Source organism: Hibiscus syriacus, unplaced genomic scaffold (genome assembly GCF_006381635.1).
Source record: "Hibiscus syriacus cultivar Baekdansim isolate YM2019G1 unplaced genomic scaffold, ASM638163v2 tig00003151_pilon, whole genome shotgun sequence".
NCBI classification, from domain to species: domain Eukaryota; kingdom Viridiplantae; phylum Streptophyta; class Magnoliopsida; order Malvales; family Malvaceae; genus Hibiscus; species Hibiscus syriacus.
In genome coordinates, this window is record NW_024061964.1 from 291,733 (window position 1) to 298,550 (window position 6,818).

At 36.9% G+C, this 6,818-nt stretch overlaps 1 pseudogene; it reads left to right on the forward strand.

Annotated features, from left to right (window-relative positions):
- The first annotated feature begins 4,577 nt into the window (after nt 1-4,577).
- Nucleotides 4,578-6,533, forward strand: LOC120175140 (annotated as a pseudogene).
- Nucleotides 6,534-6,818: the final 285 nt, after the last annotated feature.

Sequence of the window (6,818 nt, forward strand, 5' to 3'; positions counted from 1 at the left end):
AGATTTATAAGGGCAACCATCCACATGTCTTTAGTTACTTCTTTCAGCCACTCCTACTCGAGAAATTCTCTCAAAGGCAAGTAGCTGGTACTAAAGAGACAATATGAGACCTTTTCAGTCTTCCAAAAATGGCTATGGATCCAGACATATAGTAGTTGTGTGCATCCTGAAAATCGGCCACCTCCAATCTTTCAACAAGCACTCAAGGATTGAAAGGTCTCTACTAAAATTGCAGGAGCAGGGTTGACATTTTTTGTAATTTCTCGAATAAATCCACTACTGCAGTCTCAATATATCCCAAGGCTTTCGGAAAGATAAATAGTCCAATGCAAAAAGGTCAAATTGTATCTTATCATCAGGATGAGTTTGAATGATTTCTTTAATATTGGTCCAAGAAATGCCTTCACCTTCGCCTTTTTGTTTTGCACAGAAACCACCTATTTCTCACGTACTCCTGTAATTTTTTCCAATTTGATTCTGAAAGGTTGGGTTTTGATTGACTTCGAGTAAATTCGATTCTCTTGAGACCCCTATATATGTAACAAGGTTGTATATTCTTCAATGGTAGGAACCATGTCTTCTTAATTGAAAGTGAAGCAATTGTATCATGGATTCTAGAATTGAATCAAGGCTCGGAGTAGCTCATCATCTAGTTCAACATACAACTGATACGGAATGTCCCCATAACACTGGTAAAACTGCAACTTCTTACTCAAATCCCACTTTTCCCAAATGTCTTGCAAGTCTTAGATGTCTTTTTTTTTAGAGAAACTAGAGCATAACTTGCTAAATCTGACATGTAATTAGTGTGTAAAATGTCCCCTTGCTATCTTTGCAATGCTTAATACCACTGTCGTACCTCAGAGTTTCGAGCTACTTGATTTGAATACTTTTTGTCCATTACTGAAAGCTTTCCAGTGTGATGATTAACTCAGAGATTAATACCTTCAACCTTAGATGATGCAATGCAAATAGCAAAAATAAAAGAAAAATCATGAAAATGAAACGAGTTAGTTCAGGTAATGAGGTAATAACAGAATTAAAAATCTATCTTATGATAATGTCTACCCCAAACATTTTTTATAGCAATCCTACCCAAACATGCTTTCCAAATAGCATACTTTAAATAATATGATAATCCCTAAACCGCATAATTTCTAATTCACATGCATTTATTCAGAAAAAATCAAATAAATTAAAAGACAAAAGTTAGAGTTTATTCCTCCTTTGTGTACACTTATTCAGGTGCCTACGGACATATTTTAAGCATTGTCTCAGATCGGGTGGGTTTCTGCAGTTTATTATATGTAGAGTTTCGGTTCTAGGAGTAAAGGTACTCGAATTATCCTTGTCGGTGCCCCCTTGGGCAAGCTAGACTCTTTATCCTCATCCATTATAGGCTTAAGCATATCGTGCTCAATTAGAGAGGGCATATTTACCTATGTCTGACACAGAGAATAAATCATCACGAAGACATATGAACACCAGAAGCTACTTGCTAGGTCTGACATGGAGAATAAATTATCACAGAGATGTCGCTTTCACTCCTACTTAAAAGGGAAAAGAGCTTGAGTATAGAGCTTATGTTTATGCAATGCACGTGTCGTGTGTGAGGAGAATTTTTCAAACATTTGACAAACAACCACACAAAAACCAAATTAAAGAGATTCTAAAATCAAATTAAACCTTTGACAAACATTAGTACACAAGGAAATAAAATAAAAAATTAAAATAATCAAAAGAATCATAAACTAAATAAAACTGAATTCTCAATTTCCAACTATAGAGATAATATATAATCGATTTAGGGCTTGACAAAAATTTCCCCAGCAGAGTCACCAAGCTGTTGTAACCGATTTTCGGTCGTACGACGTTCTTGGGAAAACATATAAATAAATGGTTTTCAATGAAAAAAATGGGAGCTACCATCGACCTTTTGGGTTAGGTAGGTCGAACACCTAAAAATCACCTTTCAAAAGAGTTTTTAAGAAAACATCATTTTAAAAGATAAACCAGTCTACGTGTAACCGGAAATTTATTCTTTTTTAGTAATAAAAAAGGGGTTTGGGGTCGATTACGCTTGGAGAATGATAAGCACCCCCACAACGCCCAAAATTGGTACCTCGTTGATTATAAATTGTCTCTAGTAGTGGAAATCTAAGAATTCGAATATAAATTTAAGTTACGATCCTATTATTCCAAATTCAATCGTACAATTTTTACAATTTTTATGTAACGAAAAATTCTAAGGAGAGATAAAAAATATTTCAATATTTCCAATCGAAGAGAAAATAATCCCTAAAATATTTTAGGACAAATATTTCTCTTTCCAATTGAAATAATAAGAATATGATAATTCCTCCCAAGAACTCAATATTAAAATAATTTGATTCAACCAAAATGAATATAACTAAAGTAGGCATGCTCGATTTTTTTAGGTTTTCTTAGTAAGGTATTTATTTATTTTAAAATATCATAATAGGATATCTAGTTACTTTAAGACGATCATTTCTTAATATTTAAAAATAAATAAATGCTACCCTTTAATCCAATCGTGAAACCGGTTAAGTTATGCTTATGAGGCTTTTATATATATATATTCATAGGACTAAAATGAAATGAACATAAAATAAAGAGCAATAATTAAATGACTGTATTTAATGTATTGAAACATAAAGACAATAATAAAAAAAAATCCAAAATTGCAATTAAACAATGACCAAAATTAAAAAAATTGAAATTATAACATCACATTCATAAATAAAAAAAACAGAATCAATTAATGACTAAAATGAAACAAAATATAAATTAGCATGAAAAAATAGAAAATAAAAATAAAGAAATAATATCGGTGACCAAACTAAAAAACGCCTAAAATATGAGGGCTTATGGGTGATTAACCCACAAACTAGTGACTTAAATATAAAAACACGCTAAAAGTCATGGACCTTAGCGTGATTTACCCCTAAAACTAAATTAAACCCTTCATTGACCAAAACACAAAACACAGCAAACATAGGAGGACTTAAATGTGATTTAACCCTAAAACTAATGGCTAAAATATAAAAACACGAGTACATTTGAAGGACCTATGGATAATTTACCCAAAACCTAAGCTATATATATATATTCCCCTTATTTGGCTAACCTAGCCACTTTCTTATTTTTTCTTTTCTCTCAACCGAGAGAAATCAAAGCTCTTTTTTCTGTTCATTCGGCCGAGCAACTCAAACAAAAACGTCTCACCGCTGGCCACCGTAAATCGGTGGCCATCCATTTTTCCGACCACCCCATACAAAAACCAAAACCTAGAAACATTCCTCCATAAATTTTAAGTCTCGATTTGGGACTAAACTACCAAACACGATACTTGAAAAACTCAAGCCTTCCTTCCCCGACGCTTCAATCTTTGCTTTGTTGGTGACCTATAACTCTGACGAAGAACCAAAAACAAGGTAAAACCATTCCTTTTTACTGTTATTTATTTATTTATTTAACTTACTATTTTTATTTCGAAAAGGAAAAGAAAAAAAATAATAACATGTAAAGCTAAAAAATAAAAACCAAATGTAAAATAACCTTTGTTGTATTTTTCTTTATGATTTTCTTTTTATTGCTGCTAGATTCTGGTTAAAAAGTTACGTACTATTCTGGGGTTTTTATAACCCCAGTTTACATGTAAAATAAAAAAAATACACTATTTTTTTGTGTGATTATGGACTGAACATTGGCGTGGGGGATTGGTGACCACGGGTGGAGCTGCCGGCGACGTGGAGCATTTGAGACCAAGAACGTGGTGGTTGTGCTGGAACGAGGAGGGGCAGCTGGCTCCTACTATAAACCACAGGTGGAGGGACAACTGTTGTTGAAGCTACTGAAACGTGGAGCAACAGAGCCCACAACTTGGTTGGGGTGTTGGCAGCTGCTGTGTAAAGCGGAGAACCAGCTATCGTTGCTGAAAGCTACTGCTGAAGGATAAGGTAAAAATGGTGATTACAGGTATTCAAATGAAATTAGATTTTTTTATAACCACGGTATCCGATGGCAGATGCATTAAGGGTTTTGATTAGTTATCTATTTTAGTACTGGTGTTCACCCTAAAAACTTTTTTGTGTCCACCTTGAATCTCTAATTCTCTTCAGTTAATTACTTATTTTACTAACGGTGCTCATCCTGAAATTTAAAATGTGCCCACCCCATTCAAAAATTTTATTGTTAACATAAATGTGCACACCCTTAAAAATATTTTTGGATCCGTCAATGCCGGAATATGATCTATTGATCAACTAATTGGGATCGGGTAAAGCAGAGGAGATGGTGACCCTCCCAATCCAATTTACTCCATTCGCAAATATCAAGATTCAAACCCCTGACTTTGCTTAAGGGATCTAGTGCCTCATCCAACTAGACCAACTGATTGTTAGTATTCAAATAAAATTAGATTAGAATGGAATGGAATACTAGTGATATGTTTGATATGTACCACTAATTTTATAGAATAATATTTATAAATAGTCATTAAATTATGTCAAAATGATCTGTTAGACACTGAACTTTCACAATGATTTTGATTTATAACAGCGTTTCCGGTCCTTGTTTGTATTCTGGCTGAGCTCAAGCTTCTAGCGACCTATGTCGGGCGGATTGCAATGTCTGCAGTTGCTTTCAATGATGTTGTGGCCTGGACACTTCTCGCTCTTGCACTCTCGGGATCCGACAGCTCTCATCTCGTCTCCTTATGGGTACTCCTTTGTGGGACGGCTTTCGTTGTGTTTTTCATTTTCGTATTGAAACCGATACTTTCGGTGACGGCTAGGAGATCCCTTGATGGTGAGCCTGTTGGGGAGCTCTACATTTGTATTACACTATCACTAGTACTGGCTGCAGGTTTCATCACGGATATCATAGGGATTAATGCACTGTTCAGTGCTTTCATGGTCGGCATAATAATACCGAAAGACAGTCCGTTTACCGGCATGTTGATAGAGAAGATCGAAGATCTATTTTCGGGGCTTTTCTTGCCGCTTTACTTCGCATCTAATGGATTGAAAACCAATATTACAACTATAAAAGGTGCCCAATCATGGGGTTTGCTACTGCTTGTTATATTTCAATGCTTGTTTTGGGAAGATTGTTGGCACAGTTGGTTTAGCAATGTTGTTCAACGTACCTTTCGTTGAAGCTTTGGCACTTGGTGTCCTTATGAACACAAAAGGCCTGGTCGAGCTAATCGTCCTCAATATCGGTAAGGACCGCAAGGTATATATGTATATTCGAATTTGAAATTACTTTCGCTTTAAAATGCTCCACAACATAGGTACTAATTTAACTCGTCTTCCATTTGCAGGTGCTTACAGACCAATCGTTCGTTAAATTAGTCCTAATGGCATTGTTTACAACCTTCATCACAACACCAATTCTGATGGCGGTCTACAAGCCTGCAAGAAAGGGAACGCCTTACAATCATCGAATGATTTGGCGGAAAGACCCTGATACCGAGCTCCGGGTCCTGGCTTGTTTCTATAATACTCGTAACATCCCAACGCTGATCAATCTGATCAAGTCCTCCCGAGGGACTCGGAAGAAGGACAACTCTGTGTATACGCTATGCATCTTATGGAACTATTGGAAAGATCATCGGCTATTTCGATGATCCACAAAGCCAGGAAAAGCGGACTACCGTTCTGGAACAAGGTACCCGGGGATCAAGATCAAATGGTGATTGCATTTGAGGCATATCAGCAGCTAAGAAGTGTCGTTATCCGCCCCATGAATGCAATCTCAGCATTGAATAGCATACATGACGACATTTTCACCAGTGCAGAACGAAAGCGAGCCGCGTTGATTATCATGCCATTTCACAAGCATCAAAGAGTAGATGGAACAATGGAGTCCTTAGGACACTCGTTCCATTTAGTCAACCAACGTGTCCTCAGACATGCCCCTTGCTCGGTTGGAATCCTTGTCGATCGTGGCCTGGGTGGCACCACCCAAGTCGTAGCCAGTGAAGTGTCGTACTCGGTGGTGGTTCCTTTCTTCGGCGGCCAAGATGACCGTGAAGCACTTTCATACGGAATAAGGATAGCTAAGCATGGAATCAAGCTCACGATCCTGAAATTTACAACCAAACCCGAAACAGAACCGGATCCTTCCAGGCCTGATGCCTCAACCGAATCCGTAAAAGACAACGAGATTTTCTCAGAGTTAGTTACCTTAAAGCTATACAAGAGTCTGTAAAACGTGAAGAGATAACAATGGGTAGCAAAGAAGACATAATTGCTGGTTTGAGATCAATGAGCAGCTCTACACTGTTTTTGGTCGGAATAACTTCACCGGCGATGCCATTGTCGGAGCGGAGTACGGATTGTCCCAAACTAGGCCATGTCGGGAGCTATTTAGCCTCATCGGACTTCTCCACTACTTCATCCATTTTGGTTATCCAACAATATGACCCTTCCATAAACGACAAGGAAAAGCGTCTAGATGACGCCAATGAAGCTTCAGATAATGTAACAGGGTCAAGCAGTGTGTGAGAGATTGTGTTTTGATAGATTCCTCAATGGTGAGAAATTAATCTTAAGGACAAAGAAGAGACAAAACTATAAGTTCATTTACATGGGCTCTTCAATAATGGTAGTTAAAATTGTACCTGCTACTTCATTGATATAGGGTAAGGTTGTGTCCCACATTTTACTACAAATGTTCTGTCATTAAAGTGGACACAATCATTGTGGTTATTGCCGTCGGAGAAAAAAATGATCCACCTTTTTGGTATTCAAATAAAATCAGATTTTTTTATAACCACGGATATCCGATGG